The 18082-nt window shown below is 31.8% G+C and overlaps 1 protein-coding gene across 8 annotated transcripts in view; it reads right to left on the bottom strand.

The window, feature by feature from the left end:
* Positions 1-18082, bottom strand: part of LOC105209164 (elongation of very long chain fatty acids protein AAEL008004) — a 102108-nt gene that overhangs the window by 34249 nt on the left and 49777 nt on the right. For 5 of the 8 annotated variants that reach the window (XM_054226146.1, XM_054226147.1, XM_011179418.3 and 2 more), the window contains exon 2: positions 15972-16023. The exons of the other annotated variants lie outside the window; for them this stretch is intronic. The gene's annotated coding sequence lies outside the window, so the exon portion shown is untranslated. The remainder of the gene's footprint in view (positions 1-15971; positions 16024-18082) is intronic. 8 annotated transcript variants of the gene reach the window in all.

Genomic DNA, 18082 nt, shown 5'->3' with positions numbered 1-18082 from the left:
AATTTTACAAAAGTTAACGGTATATATTTATAGCTTAAATAGTAGAGTACCAAATGGTACAAATGCTAACGAAATATATAGTAAAATTATGCAATTAAGAACTGTTTACCAACCAAATACCACTACTTAATATAGACATATAGAATGTATGTATGTATACATAAAAACGAGTCTTTTAACACATGATACTGTTGGTAGCAACACCCGGACGAATAGTCAACAGAAAATGCGTCCGACTCAGCAAATTTGTGACTTTGACCAATTTAAACATACCAAACAAACCAAACAACACACAGCTTACTTAAAGCCCCCTCCCCTCTTTCATCACCCTCATTTATTTTGCTAAACATTTTATTATGGTCACTGCTCTACATACAACGCCATGCAATTTAGCTGAGCTTAATGTGGCAACTGTTGCACTTATTTGTGTGAAACATTGAAGGTTGCAATGAGTGCAAAAAATTATGCTGTAACCAAGTGTCAGTGCAGTGAACCATGATGACTGACGTACACACAACCACAAACACACACAAATACATATATGAATGTATATATGTATGTATGTACATATATATTCCAAAGTGTTGAAGTGTGCCGTTTTGCATAGCTTAAGAGTGACGTTGCAACGACGACATACAATGGTGATTAAGAGTGAGGAAAGCGAAAGCAAGATGAAAAGCTAAAATGAGAATGTTTCTTGTGAGAAAATGAAAGAATATTCAACATACAAACAAACACATATACACAAGTGCGTTGATTATGCCATTTTCTCACACATTTGCACTAAGCAACACATTCCACTTCATTGCTTTTGCTAATCTGTTGCGTTGCGTTGCTGGTGAATGACGAAAACCTTCTCGCCCTTGACCTTATTCGTCGTGCAACAGATTGATGAGAAGTCAACCGACAATTGACACATCTGTCATCCACACATTTCTTCAGACAACATTTCAGAAAATTTGAACAATGGCCATCGCATAACGGTGCTGATAATGTAGTTGCTGTTGCAGATGATTTGATTAAACTATAGCATACATTTATGCTTTTATCTTTTATGTGTGATGAATACTGTTGTGATGTGTCAAATTTTGAGATTAGAAGGCAGCAGACGGTTTTGTCTTCTATTTTTCGAAAGAATAAAGAGGTCTACAAAGCACTTCGCTTCGGTATTTCATATAAAAAATAGTGGATGGGCAAATATACCTAAAATCAGAGAGAGAAACTAGTATGACCATAGTAAAAATATACTAGTGTTTTAAGTTGTACGATGAGAATTCTAACCCTACTTTCGGTTTTGAAATTTCATGTGTTAAAATTGAATAGTTTCAAACTGAATCTGTACTAGGGTGGGAATGATCTTCTGTAAAATAAATGTTCAATATTGAAGAAGAATGATATACCTATTCAGATTTATGGCAGCAGAACAAGTAATGCGCTGGCGGAATTAAGGGGTTATATACAGTTAGACGGCTGAAAAAAAGTGAATTTTCCAGAATTTTTTCTGAGAAAACTTTTTAATTTATTGATCCAAAAATTTATACACATATTATGGTATCTTTTACCTGTATTTTAAGACTTAGTACTAGTAAAAATATTTATTTGAAAAAGAGCTACAGCTGATCTCCAGGAGCTCCTCTAAAAAAAGACGTTTTGCGGTAACCACTATATCTCGGAACTGGATTATTTGAAATTAAAAAACCAAACAGATTTCGTTAAAATAATGTTAAATCTAGTAATTAATCGAAGGAAAAAGCAAAATAAATTTTTTTGACAAAATGACGGTTTCTCAAAAAAAAAAATCGATTCTTCACCGAAATTTCGGCCTTAAATTGTTTATAAAAAAAAAAAATATTTATCGAAGAGAAAAAATCTACGATTAATTACTAAAAAAAATATTTAAGAAGGTCGTGTTAAAATTTGAGACTAATCGGTCTAGCCGTTTTCGAGTAATGTTGGTCATCGACTTTGAAAACGCCATTTTGAGAAAAACGCGTTTAAAGTTTGGACCTTGTACTTAAAAGCACTCTGAAACGCCTTTTCAAATTTTTCATTTGCTTGTAACTTTGAAAATATTCACCGGAACGATATGCAATTTTCTGTGTGTATTCTTAAATATATGTACATTAAGAAAATGAAATAAAAAAAATCGAATTTTTGAAAATTCTAACTGTATATAACCCCTTAAGTGAACCACTTATCAGCTATTTCGGCGATCGCCAATGATATAAAGAGTGGTTTCCAATAATAAAAAATCGCGTATAACCTAATGTCATGGCCAAGAATTTAGCTTTATTATAAAGAAAAGGGTGTGCCATTATGTTAACTGAGTACAAAGCCAAGTATATTAAAAAAAATTTAGTTAAAAATCGTCTTTTGGTTTTCTTGAGTCACTAGAACTTATGACAATGACGCTAAAAAATTCAATAATGCGTTCAGGCGATTTCAAATATAATTAATCAAGATTTTGTGTTTAGTGCTGCCATTAATCCCAAATGTATGTGTATAACAGTTCATTTAATAAAGACTTGGCTTTGTTCACCTGCATAAATTGAACTATTACAACAACAAATTACATAATAATGCTTTTTAATTGCATTTTAAATCAAATGCTTTGGATTTGATAAGGAAATGTTCACAATTAATGAGGAATGCATAAGCGTGCTGATAAAACATTAAATCATTAAGTCAAATAATAATGATAAAATATTTTGTTCACCACTTTTGTTGGCATTATTTTTGTAAAGAGATAACAAAAAAACTTAGTAAATAAAAAGCAAATGTAAAATCTGAGTTATTGGAATACTTTTGAAAGTATGTTTTCGAAAAAAAAATTTTTTTTACATTATTTATTTGACATAATTAAAAATTTATATTTTTTTAATTTTTATTTTAATTAAAATCCGACTCTCAAATTATACCATTTTATTTATTTTTTTGCCATTTTCTATAAAAATCAACTCAATATATTGCTTCCTCATACCGGAATTATCTCAAATATTCTACACAAACCACAGCACATACTTCCCGTGATTAGTGTTTATTATTTTAAGTCTTTCAGCTTAAGTCTAAATAAATAACGAAAAGACTACCTATTTCGTACCGACTGAAGCAAAAATATTATCCAACGAGCAAAGTTCAGTGCAAAATAATATGCAACAATATGAGTATTATATATATAAACAAACCAAATTTTTGGCGCTAGCATACATATCTACTTAAATATTTATAAATAAATAATGCTAGAGAACTTATGTACTTAGTGCTGTGCCAAAGATCGAAGAAATAATTATCAATTATACAATTTTCAAATATGTATTATAAACACACACACATCAACATATGCACATCTTCACCTATAAAACATTTACAGCTGCAAATTTCTATGTCATAACCAAAAACGTAATGTTTTATAAATAAACAAAAAATTATGAGTAAACGAAAAAAAATATTACAAAAATAGTAGATAGATGTATATACATATGTATAATATGCGTGAATGTATCACATTTGACGTAATTTGCACAGTGAAAGAGCAGACGACTAAATAAATCAGCAAATGCAAGACTCTATAAACATACATGCAGACAGACATAAGTGGTTGCTGTGGCATTTACGTGTGTTTCTATATAGAGTATATACATATGTATAAGAGACTGTTGAGCGTCAGCAATCGATTGCGTACAATCTACATATGATGTTAAGTGATGATGGCGGTGATACCCCACCAATGCCATCTGTTGCCACCGCTCAACGCCAACACAAAGCGTTTCGGCGTTTAACACTTATGCCCAAAGACCAAGTGCACACTACAGTTAGGTGGATGTGAATACTTGCTCCTATGTATGTATGTGCTTATTTAGTTAGGTGTTTATGTGGCCAATGAAGAGTGAAAATGGCCATTTAGTTGAATATTATTATTTTAGAAAACTCCATTTGTACTTGTAATTTTTTTTTCAGTAATTATTAAACCTATGTTACTAAAATGTCATAACTAATATTTTTTCGCAAATACATATTTTTTATTGTTTTTCAAATTTTTTTTTATTAAAAAATAAGTAATGAAAAAATTAATTTAGTTTTAATTTTAAATTTAAAAATTTAATGTGATAAATAAATAAATTATAAATTAATTAGAAAAAAATATTAAAAAATTCAGAAGGAAATTCCTCCAGAAAATTTTCAAATAATAGTAAATAAATCAAAAGCAAATATCGATGAATAACAAGATTTATGTAAATTGTTTAAAGATTATTTTCAAATTATTTTGTCCGAGAAATATTTTTAATAAAATTAAATTTTTGAAATAAAAAACAAAAATATATTTGGTTTTAATTAATTAATTTTTTTTTTAATTTTAAATAATTATTTTTAATTTGTATGCAATTTTTAGTAAATAAAATTTTATTGAAAAATGAAATAAAGAAAATTAATAATAATATTAAATTAAAGAAAAATACGAAATTTTACTTAATAAAAATTAGCTGATGGCAATTTTAAACATAAAAAATGTAATATTAAAATGAAAATTTTAAAAAATTATTTTTAAGCAAAATGTTTGTAAATTAATTATCATTTGATATTTTTAAATTTTTTTAACTATGAATATTTTTTTATAAATCTGTCTGAAAAAACAAATTTAGGTTGAATAGTAATTATGCACCTTTAACAATCATTCTTATATAAAATGTATGTCAAAAGGCAATTAAATATTTTTATAAAACCATTTTGTTTTCAGTAAATAAAATTTTACTGAAAAAATGAAATAAAATAATAATATGAAATTAAAGAAAAATACAAAATTTTAATTAACAAAAATTAGCTGATGGCAATTTTAAACATAAAAAAACAAAACATAAGAAAAATTTATTATTGATTTATTACTTGATATTTAAATTTTTTTTAACTGTATATAATTATTAGTTAGTTATTATAGTTAGTTATTAGATAGTTATTATTCACCTTTAACAATAATTCTTATGTATATAAAATTTATGTCAAAAGGCAAGTAAATAGTTTTAGAAAACAATTTTGTAAAAGTAATTGTCTATATTGTATATTTCAAAAATTATAAAAAAATGCAAAAACCCATCTTAAGGCTTGTTGGGTTACATTTTCTGTACACTTGTATGAACACTTGAAAGGGACTCTGAGTAGTGATACTAAATTGAAATTAATAATTTAAAATGTTTTACATTTCCACACCAGCCCCTTTTGTGTGTAAAAGAACAACAAAAATTATAAACTTGACAACGGCTCATATTAAAATGACATTTATTTAAATTTTCAAATTTCGCTATTTATGTACAAGTATTTATGCCAGTGTACTACGCACATAATGGAGCGATGTGTAGAAACATATAAACATAACGGTGCGCGTCACTCAGGCATTTCGGTAGTCAGGCAGCTTAATTTAAATATATATGTATGTATAGAAAATCAGACACATATAAACATTAGTGCGAACCTCAAAGTAGCGCGGGAGTGCGTTGGAAAAGATGAAAAGGTGCGGCGCCGGAAGAAAGGGTGACCGCCACCGATTGACTGACTGACCGACTGTCATTAATGAGACGCGTACTTATGTGGGTGTGAGTCTGCTGGCACACAGTGTATTTTATGTACAGTAGCGAGTAAATAATAAAAATCCCAGCGCACACTTAGTGACGGAAATATCTTGTTGATTGTTAGACGCGCTAACGGGCTGACGACATGACAACCCCACGGCCGTGCTGACTGGCAACGGCTCCAGCTGATAGTGTATAATCATCGTTTGTTGGCGAAAAAGTGGGAGTTGCCAGCACATACTCACACATACATATTAATATCAACGAGAATTGCTGACTTTCTAATTGATTGAACGTACAGCATTCCCTAGTACCCGATACAATTCATTACGCCGCCTCGCTACAGTTGGAGATTATACTCTCCTGCTACTCACTGGTCATGCTCACACTCAGCTCCAGCTCTCATGCTCATCTCGACATTGACGAAAAGTCTACGACAGCATCGTTTCAATTTAGTTTCTCCTCTCACTTCCTTACCCCTTACCTTGCTGTGGCACTCATTCACTCTTACTCAATTTCGTGCTATGTGCCAGCGAGCGATTTGTTGTTATAATAGTGTGGGCAGCAAAAAATAAACTTAAAAACGTGCAATCACGTGCAAATTCGTCAACTCATACTGATGAGTACATTTTAAATACTTATTTACAGTTTGAATGAAATAGCATCGCGTAATTTTTATTTTTGCATACAATTATATGCGCTCAGTGAAATTCCTTAGTGGAATTGTAATTTTATTTACCTATAAAATTTGTACTTTACATATAAAGTTGTTGAAGTCATCTCTTTCGCTTACAGGTGAATTTCATTAGAAAACTTAAGGACTTTGACCAGAAACATTTCAAATACAGATTTTTTTATTTGATAATTGTGGAGAGTTTAGACAGCAGAATTTAATTAATAACGCCGGAAATTGATACTATATAGAACTATCTAACGGTAAAATCGAATGTGTTGTCGAAGAGCTGATTTGAGATTAGAGTTATTTTAGCTAATTTTAATAGCTCTCGACCCCAAACTCTGTACAGATCTTTCCTGCTCTTTTTCTCATAAATGAATGGATATTATCAGTCCAAGCCCTCATTGTTATCGAGCTTTTAACAGTGGCATTATTGAGTGTAAATTCCTACCTCTATGACCGCTATCGGAGAATATTGTTGGATACTTCTTTACCAAAAACGATCTATCAGGAGATCATGTTAGACCTACATTGAATGAACTTTGAGAACCTTACAGTTTAGTTTGTTGAATAATATCTAGCACATCAACTGTATCCATCATATACAAAATACTGGCAATGAAAGTATAAGCCACATCGATAGATGTTAGTATTAGAAGAACTTTACTCTAAGGTATTTTATTGCTTTAGTGTAATATTTGGATTCAATAACATGCTGAAGATTTTTATAGCAGATTATAAACATAATAATTAGACTAATATCTATAACATGAAATAAATAAATCATATGATGGAGCTCATTTTAAGATTATGAATATATGTCATGTACTTGGTATAAATATCAACCAGACAAAGAAGCAACCAAGACTTAGAAAGTGCTTTGAGATCTTATTCGCAGATACTTATGTTTAAGAAGAAGTTTTAGTTTTTGGATCACATTCAATTTCGTGTTGATTCCATATTTTATTCAATTCAGACAGTAACCATTTCTCTTTCTCTCCTTCTCGCTCCAATAAACAAACGTCCCTAAAGCAACACCCCATCGGGAATGAAATGAAACTAATTAAGGTTAATAATTGAGAAGGTTAACACGCTTTTCCATTCACTTTTAATTATCAAAATGTAATCAAAATAATGAGTGATTATGTACACACAAACACACATCCATACAAGAAACGTAAAAATTAATAAATGACAGCGTAAGTGACCCAAATCTGTGTGTAGTTGAGCTACAATTCCGACGTGTGATGACTGCGCAGCGTTGCGCACCCTTTGTGTCAATAAGAACGGTTGCCACACGCAAAGGTTCAGTAATAACGTTAAACAGTTGAAATCATCAAAGTATAATATAAAGTATATTATTTGAAAACTTTGTAAATATGTGTTAGTGTATGAGTTGGTCTGTGGTATTGTGGCACCTATAATCAGACAGTCATAATAACCACATTGACAACTTGGTGAGTGATTGTGGGCAGTTTGGCGTATATTTTATTCAGCATTGTGTTGGTAATAAGGTAGAAATTGATTATAATAATTCTACTTAGGCAGGGAGTTCTCAAGAAATGGTGGAAAGAATATTTTTTGTGGTAATGCAAGCCTAATAATTTACACAAAGGTACTTGCATGATAGATTTCAGAGAATCTTCCTAGGACATTTTTCTTCCACAAAGGTCAGCAAAAATTCTTTTAATGGTCTTTTAATGAGGTTAGAACAAATATGTTGGACTAGACAATGAAAAAAGAGATTATTTGCTATAAAGCTCTCTGAAAATGTTGGAATAGTACATTTGAAACCAACTTTAAAATAATGAGTGCCATAAATCAGTTAGTGAGATCAGTAATGCTTTCTATGAAAACCAATAATATGGAAAAAGTTAGAAACATTTTTGTTTGAAATTCATTGTTTTTCAAAAATAGGGTAGTGAAGATTTTCAGCACCCCTTATGAATCCACTAACACATTTTGAATGATGTTTTGGATATGGCATTCGTAAAGCAGAGATCTCACAATAGATACTAGCCAAGGAAACCCAACTAACCAACCAACCAACTAAAGTAGTATCCTTAAATTTTTGTTTTGATTACGGGAACTCATCGTCCCTGTCGACTCGGTCAGATTGAGTCGATTGAGCTTATAAAAAAATCAGAGCAACTTCATTTCTATATATTTTCAATTTTATCCCTAAAACAGTATATTTCACTACTACACAATCAAACCTCTATAGAAAAGGGGTATAGTAAAGACTTCCTCAGACACGTGTACAACTAATTGATGTACCATAAGCTGGCAATGACCACATAACTACATATATTGGACAACAAACAGTTATGACAGCAAGCAAGGCGTGTGATTAATGATAGAAAGAAAGCCTCAGACAGCAAAAAATATCGAAAACACTCAATTAAAGCAAACCGAACTGGACTAATTGAGGAAAACTACTGGGGTTTGTGAAGAAAATCCAGACAGAAAAGGACAGCCTTTAAACTTTTGTGGGCCCAAATATATATATATATATATACATAAAGTAAATAGAGCAAAATTAGCAGTCATACACACACAGATAATATTTGACATGTAAATTGATTATGCCACAGGACAAACAACCAATAACCAAATTCAATAGCGCCACACACAGCTACTTAGGCTCAAAACAAACACAAATATTTGCTAAGGAGTCATTTGTTGAGCTGACGCAGCAGTTCGAAAAACACACACGTCGTCTTTTTTGTGTACAAATATGTGCAAAGTAAATATGTCAACATTATTGAACATTATACAAGCGAAAACGTCAAAAAAGTGCCAAATGACATTGGAATGGGCATGGCGTATACGTAACAAATAGCTGCTGCAAGTGACTATTGACTATTGACTATGGATGTGCGCAAATATCTATATAGTCCATATAGCTAGTGACAAATCGATCACACTCGCGACAGACAGACAGGTGTTGACGTATATACATATGTACAAATGCTTTGATGGTTATTTACCCGCACGTACATCCGCTTATTTCATTGACCTGGTTTCGTCAAAATACTCAGCACCTTAGCGGCTTTGTCTCAACATACATAGATGTGGAATGGCAGCAGGCATGAAAAGAAAATTATGTAAATATGTGGGTATGTATGCCTTCCAAAAGGCAATGAGTAAGCAACAGAGTTACAAGTGCAACAACAAAAACAAAGGAGCTTGTGTGACAACAAGCTAAGCAATCGTGCGGGGTGTGTGTGTGAGCAGCAGGCGGAGAAAAGCGCAAAAAACGCCAAGCTATTTAAAACCGCAGAACAAGCGTCTATCCAATACACTTGCCATACAAACATGCATACTTATGTATGTTGTTGTTGCCACAATTGCCTAGACACTGAGTGGCACTGTAGCACGTGGTAGTGTTGTAGCGTGGCAACAACACACATATACACAAACACAAAAGTGTTCACTCGACTCTGGCCGACCGCAGCATAGGCTGCGAGTGTGATTTTGCGCGCGTAATCAACTCCTTCACGTCGGACACAATGGGTCACGTGACTGTGCGCTGACGCTCTTCAATGTCGCTTAGCGTTCGCTAGAGGACCGACTAAGACGACGTTGCAACAACAACAAACGAAATGTGTGTCTACATACAAACAGACACAGCAATTTATGTGTGGCAAAAACAAAAGCGCTGCGGCGCCACACAAAGCGCCCACACGTCTCCCGGCGTCGCACGTTCATTCACTTGGCAAAGTTAGCAGCCTTTACTTCCGCTGATTACTTTATTTATATATTTTTGTTGCCTATCGCTCTCGCCATCTACTTTAGGCTCTCCAAATTGCCTACTTTTCACAATTTGTCTGCCAGCAGCAAATTCAGCCCAAAGTCCATTTCTCTTTTGTCCCTCAGCAATGTGGAACTCTTTCACACTTCTTTTACTCTTTCCATATGCTTAGCTCTCAAAGTAAGAGTGTTCAGCGCTTTTCCAGCAAGATTTTCTTCAATGAATTGTGTGCTGTGAAGGGATACATATTTACAAAATAGGGGTTACACAACACTCATACTCCCTGAGAGCTGAGTGCCGTAAAAGAGTTGAGCATACTTGGCTTGCACCTGCATATTCGAGAAATGTCTCGTATTTCTATATTTTCTGTATTCCACAAGTACATGCCTAAGGACGTTGGGAGGCTAGCGGAATATAGAGCCTCGGTTGGGGTTGAAAGTGACTTATCGATGAGTCAATGTCTAAAACTTGAGCAGTGAGCACAGAGCACTTTTTGGTATTACGATATTGGCACAAGTATTACTTTGGTCGAAGAGATATGTATATATATATTATATATATATGTATTTGTTGTTATATTTTTCTCTAAGTCAATATGTTTGCTATGACAACAATATTTGTTCTATGTAAAGGGCACGACATCGGTGACGCCAAGCAGACGCAATCGAAGTTTAATCGCCTACTCCACTTTCTAACTGCACATTATTCGTATTCTACTGCTTCTTCCTTTTAACTGTTAAGTAATGCCTTTAGATTTGTAGTGTTTGACACTATTTTATGTAATTGAATAATTATTTTTCGCATTTTCTTTGTAATTATTTTTTTTTTTTGTTTATTTTACATTGCAACTAGTTCTAAAATATTTACAAAAGAAAGACTAACAAGCAACTTGAGTATGATATAAAATATTACAAAATTACAAAAATACTCTGAGAGTATTGGCTAGTTTAAAAGATCGCTGGGTTTTATGCGTTTGAGTCGTCTTGGTGGTCCATCTCTAGAAGTTAACATGACTACTTCTTCGTTACAATGCATTAGCAACCTGGCTTCATGTGTTGCTGCAATTTTTAATATTTCAGCGTTAACTGAGTTTACGTTTAGATCACGCTCTATGTCAGCACATCTACAATACCAAGGCGCTTTGACAATAACTCTTAGTATTTTGTTTTGGAATTGTTGGATGACTTTCTTATTATTTGCGTTAGTACATCCCCAGAGTTGTGCACCATAGCTCCATATCGGTCTGAGTACTTGTTTATAGATAAGTAACTTATTTTCGATGGATAACACTGATTTGTTACCAATTAGCCAATTAATATTCTTGAGTCGCATGTCTAGTTCTTTCCGTTTGTTTTTTACATGAATTTTCCACCGTAGCTTAGAGTCAAGTGTCATTCCCAAGTATTTAGCGGAGTTGTAGTATGGTATTCGTACACAGTCTATGAAAATTGGCAAGTACTGTATTTTATTGTACGTGAAAACAATGTGTACAGACTTAGCTTCATTGAGTTTTATCTGCCATTTCTTTGCCCAATGTAGGACTTTATTTACAGCTTCTTGGAGAATATTAGTTGACTCATGTTCACTGCTACCAACAGCAAGCAACGCGGTATCATCTGCAAATGTGGCTGTTGTGTAATTGTAGTCTACTGGCAGGTCATGCGTGAACAAAATATAAAGAAGAGGGCCCAACACACTACCTTGTGGAACTCCTGCTTTTATTTTCTTAAGACTAGAATACTCGTCTCCTTGTTTAACACGGAAGTAGCGATCTGACAAATATGATTTTATGATATCGTAATACTGTTTCGGTAAAATTAGTTTCAGTTTCGAAAGCAGTCCTTTGTGGCAAACTTTATCGAACGCTTTTGCAACATCCAAAAACACGGTAGAACAGAATTTCTTTTCCTCAAATGCTTTTTCTATAGTATTTGTAATTCTATGGATTTGATCAATCGTAGAATGGTTAGCTCGAAACCCAAACTGATGAGCTGGAATTATGGCTTTTCGTTCTATGATTTTATTGAGACGTTTTATGAGAATTTTCTCAAAAAGTTTCGATATTGTCGGTAGAAGTGATATGGGCCTGTAAGAAGATACATCATATCCTGGTTTTCCTGGCTTTTGAATCATAATAACTTCCGCAATTTTCCAATAAGTTGGCACGTATTTAAGATTAAAAGACGCATTAATAATGCTGGTAATTTTTACTATACCTACGGGAGGAAGCTGTTTTAGAACCTCGGCAGTAATCAGGTCGTAACCGGGGGATTTTTTGTTTTTCAGGTTTTTTATTTCCTCACTTAACTCACTGCTTGTACAACTTGAGATTTCCTCGCTTTCCTGACTGCAAACAGTAGGATAATCTACATTTGTTTCGTATGGTCAGAATATTTGAGCTAAATAATCGGAAAATACTTCCGCTTTTTTTGAATTATCTCTGGCCCAAGTATCAGCGCCTATTTTAATGGGACATACATGAGTTTTTGGTGTTTGTAGTCTTTTACAGCTTTTCCAAAGAGAGTAATCGGAATTTCTTTCATTGGTTAAGGACCGAAGATATTTTGCGAAACTTTCATTTTTGAATCTCTTAATTTTCCGATTAAGATCTTTTGACACTTTATTTAGAATGGATTTATCAACAGGGCAACGAGTTTGATGCCACTTACGTCGTAGCTTACGCTTTAATTTTATTATTTCTCTTATATCATTGGGATATTGAGAGTTCACAGCAAATTTCCTTACGTTCGGTGTACTTTTCCAAGCTGCATGTTGCACGCTTGTTGTAAAATGTAAAATTTCAGATTCCAGTTGGTCTATATTTGATATAGAGTCATTTTTGCTTTCATAACATTCCATGATCTTTCTGAAGTATTCCCAATCTGTACGTTTATTGCACAAGGCCGCTGTATTGTCTTTAAAAATTACAGTTTAACTATAGGTTAAGTAGATTGGCGAATGATCCGAGTTTAGGTCATAACCCTGATTAATCAATAGATAGTTCCGGGATATTTTCCCGACAATGAAAAAATCTATCAGGTCTGGAATTTTTTGACTATCTGTTGGCCAATATGATGGTAGGCCCGTCGATAATGCATAACTTCCGGTTGACTGATGTCTTGTAATGAAAAACGTGTACTTTCAATATTTTATAACAAAATAATTATTAAAAATTTCATAGGAGAATTGATGAGAGACAATTCAGTGTCTCTCACTACAAAATTTAACATTTTTTAAATATTTTTAATAACGTTTAAAAATAGAGAAATATAGTTTTAAGTAATTTTCAGTTTCTGCCACAACTTCATATCTTTTTCACAATTCTTTATATGAATGAGTTCAAAGGATGTCTACAAGTTTTTTATAAACTAAAAAAAAATAAGTCTCAGAATAAAAAAAAAAATATTTCAAATTTCACTCAATACTTTTTATTAACAGTATAATATAATGGGAGCTCATTAACAACACAACTCTAGACACTTTAATTCGAGCCCAAAACTAACATATGTTCTAATTTGGAACCAAGAATACACTCTCGAAATGCCACTGTTTTTTTAAGATTTAATAATTTTATGATGATGATATTATTGAGTTCAAAAAGTATGATAAGATAAGATTAAGAATCTACAAAGCACACGTTACGAGTATTATAGTATATATTATATTTTAGGTTGGAAAAACTCCTAAAGGTAGGCAATAAGATATTAAATACAAACTGTTGCCTACACTCAGGCGTTTTTAGCTAGAATACATTAGCCATGCTTAAAAAATTATAGCAAAATTAATAATGAGCTTTATGAATAGAAATTGATGTACTTAGCATTCATTTTAATATTAACCAGCAACAAGTAATAGAAACTGAAGCATTTTAGAGTAAAATGTGATGCAATTTTTAAGGAAAAACTGCTTGTTTTACGGTCAAAATTTAATTATTAGAATCAGCATATGAGAAATTGAGCTCAATCAGTATTTCCATTTCCAATAAGTAAGAACGATAGGAGTAGGTTAAAAACAATCGCCGATGGAAATTGAAAAAAGTAACACCTATAGGGCACAACCCATATTATATTTTAAGTTGAAAATAATTGAACACACTCAATAGTTAAATTAAAATGTATCGGTTTTCGAAATTACAGAGAAACATCTATCAAAATTCTTTCAAAATCTGTCAACTAAAAGTTTGCTCTTTTTTTCTAAAATATGTACGTTAAGACTATGTGCCAAATCTTCACATTTTTACTACCAAAATTTTACCCGTTCATAGAAGCCATGTTGAATAACAAATCGAAATCTTCAAAAAAAAAAATCGAAAAATTTTCTAATTTCACGAAAACGGAGCATGAACATTTAATATTCAACACTTTGTAAAGTTGGTCTTCAGTGTCTGAGAGGTTTACAAAAGAGGTGTAATGATGTTTTGGGCAAAAGCAGTAAACTTCATGAAAGGTTACTTCGACGTCTAAGAAAAAATTAAGAAAATATTTTTGCAGAAAAAAGCAATAGCTTATTGATTCAAAGACTGACAGCTTTTTCATATTTTTAATGCAAAAACTATAAAATCATCGTTCAAAAATTGTAATACATTTATTTATAGTACTGCATTTGCACACGCAACGGACATATACCAATTCCACAAGGCTCTCAAAGGAACACCATTAAATAACTAACCACCATGGAAGTGCCATCACCTACACACACCCAGTCCGCTGGTGAAAAGGTGCAATTGCATTGTCGAACTAATTATAAATGTATACCGTTGTACGAAAAGTTCTATTGTTGTAAACTTAAAACAAATATGTATGCTGCCAAACAATAAGTAATTATAACAAAGTGAAAATTTGTGCTAAAAACGCAACAACAACAACAATGACAACAAACAAACCACCCTGCATTGGCACTGCCAAACAAAGCAACGGTTGTAAAATGTGGCTTCTTTAGTGCAGTTCGTACTACGAGCATTGACCGCCGCCCACCCGCTTTGCGCTGACACATTTCCGCTTTAAGCCATAAAAATTGTATTATATTACCAAAACAGCACGCACCCTGTGTACTATATAGTTGTAAAAAACAGTTATATGTTTACTAATGTACATAATGTGTTGGAGTGGACACAGATAGCTCCATATATTACATAAGTACATATATGTATTATATAACAGTTGCTTGGTGTGCCAGAACTATACTTTCCACTTTATGTGTGGGCGTGGCATTGTGGTAGCTAGTTGTTTGTTGTTTTCTGAAGTGTTTTTTATCTCTTTTGTTGGTTGCGATTGCAAAAAACTGCTTTAAACTCAAATTACAACCGCAATGAAAGCGGGAATGTTGTAATAATTGTTAGAGATTCTTTTACAAACTTTCTGTTCCTACACTTGCTTTAAGGGAGTATGGAATTTCAAGATTTAAATTCATTCAGAACTGTTTAACCATTTTATTTTACTGGGAACTCCTAAAGGTAGGCATTAAATTGAAAAATACAAACTGTTGCCTACACTGAGGCGTTTATAGCGAAAATACATACCACAAATCATAGTAAAATTAATAATGAGCTTTATGAATAGAAATTTAGGTACTTAGCATTCTTTTTAATATTAGCCAGCAGCAAGTCATAGAAATTAAAGCATTTTAGAGTGAAATGAGATGTAATTTTTAAGGAAAAACTGCTTGTTTTATGGTCTAAATTTAATTGTAAGAAGCAGTATGTGAGTAATTGAGCTCAATCAGTATTTCTATTTTCAATAAGTAAAAATATATTTTTTTTTGGTGAGAGAATCGATTGTTTGACATTTCTGATTCAATGTCAACAAGTATGGATACAAATTAAGGAAAGCATTTTTTATATTCCTATCAAGTTAGAGTTTTTATACTTACATTTCCTTACTGTTTATTTACTTGTTTAGGTCTCTATATTATTTTGTAATACTGTCTTAACCAATAAAAATTAATATTAAGAATTCTTTATGTAAATAAATATTAAACTTACAGCAAAGCTTACAGCTTGAAGACTAGGATATCACTTTAAAAAAATTATTTACCTGAAACAAGAAAGAGAGTATATTATTAGTGACAGTTTATAATAAAAATTAATAAAAAGTATTATAAATAAAAGAAAATTTAGTCTATAGAGACATATATAAGACATTTTATTACATATTTCACTTAAGTCGATAAAATAGATCTGGTCTATTTGCAACTAGTTTGATGAAGGTGGTTATTTATTTTTTTTATAATAATAGTACCGTTCTTTTGATATTGTTAAAATAAATAAAAATGTGTATTGTTAAAATAATAACACATATTTTAAATTCCACCCCTTCTTTTTCTTTATTTTTTTAGACAACCTAAATTTATATTATAACTTAATCAGTTGAATTATCGTTCTTATTAAAAATTCTATCGCATTGACATATATACATTTTGTCTTATTTCTACTTTCATCTCAACATGTATTCTCGCTAACTTTGCTCTTTCCACTGAATTGCTTACTTTATGACTCAATTGGTTAAATACTTGTACAATGATGTATAATTTACGACAAAAAAAAGCAACAACAACAAAACCACAATTAATAAATACACACTGCGGTTCTGTTTCCCATCATTAATATAGGCATTGCAATGGCCTCGCTGAGTGTCTAATTCACTACAAATAAATAATGCGGATTCATTCACCATTCACTTATATACATATATAGTACACTGTTATGCCGGAGAGTATCAATTTTGTTTATCTGCATTACAAGTAAGTGTAGGCGCAACTATTTTTAGTGGGGGAATTTTATAGAAATATGCGTGGATACTTTTCGAAAATTGCTTTCGAGCTTTGTATGATTTTTGTAAAACTTGATTTGTGGAGCAATTTATTGCATGATAGAAAAAATTTCATAAATAGCATACCTCCTTTTTAAGAAAAAAAATAGATTAAAAATATCATGAGAAGGGTTGCCAAGTATAAAATTATATTCGAAAAGAAAAATTAACAAAAAAATTATTCATATCATACTCTTTCCAGTTAAACGCCATCACATGTGATTTGAATAACTATAACAATGCAATTGCATTATTATATGCAAATGTGAAGTGTCTGCCCCGAGATTGGGTGGGGAACTAGTGGCACATAAATTTTATACCAACCCACTTCTTGACAGCTAATTGTTGTGCTTTTGATTGTTTTTAAAAAAATCAACACATCTTTGCAAAATAAATCAAATGACAATATGATTCAACTTGATTCATTCTGAATAATGATGATTTATTCAGGTGAAGTGAGTGCACGAGCAACGCAATAAGTGCTTTTAGTTAATTAGAAAAATGATTAAGCTAAATAAATCGTTTTATTGGTAGAGTAGCGAAACGAACATGCAACTGGTATAAATTTAATACACTGGTATAATGGCAAATAGAGTCGAAATAATAATGAAATACACTTTTGTATTTAATTTAACTGTATAGATAACTATGTTAATGATTTCACTCATAAATTTTGACAAGAGAGAGCGGTATTCAATATTAGAGAGCAGCGAAGTGGCGAATAGAAGATGACTTATATTTCAAGTTGACTATGCTTTAAACATATTGTGTAAACTCTGTATGCGCATTTAACAACTTTAAAATCAGTTATTTTAATTAACATATGTTATAATTTAAACAACAAAATTTCCAAAAGAAAAAATCCCCCGAAATATATCTGAATTCCCCACAACATAACTTCTGTGTCATTTATAGTTTGCGAATCTCATCATTTTATTTAAAATTCTATGTAAAATATAGAATTGAATATTTAACTGAAATTGGCACAATATCCGCATTTTAAAAATGCAAAATACACTTGTAAACTACACACCTGCATACATATGATTATCGCTGTGTTAGCATTAACATATAAAAGTAAGCAGATTTGTATCTTATTGAAATCATAAAAAATAAATTTTAATCGGTTAAGAGCTATATTTTGCGCGCTTTCAAAGAAAAATCCATAAAAATATTTATTTAAATCGTATTTGGAAACACAAAGAGACACAGACAGATAAACATAAAAATCAGGTACCAAGCCTCTTCTAACGTTGCTGGTTATTGAACTTTTCATAAATTATTC

This window comes from Zeugodacus cucurbitae, chromosome 2 (genome assembly GCF_028554725.1).
Source record: "Zeugodacus cucurbitae isolate PBARC_wt_2022May chromosome 2, idZeuCucr1.2, whole genome shotgun sequence".
NCBI classification, from domain to species: domain Eukaryota; kingdom Metazoa; phylum Arthropoda; class Insecta; order Diptera; family Tephritidae; genus Zeugodacus; species Zeugodacus cucurbitae.
This window is presented reverse-complemented; position numbering and strand designations above follow the sequence as displayed.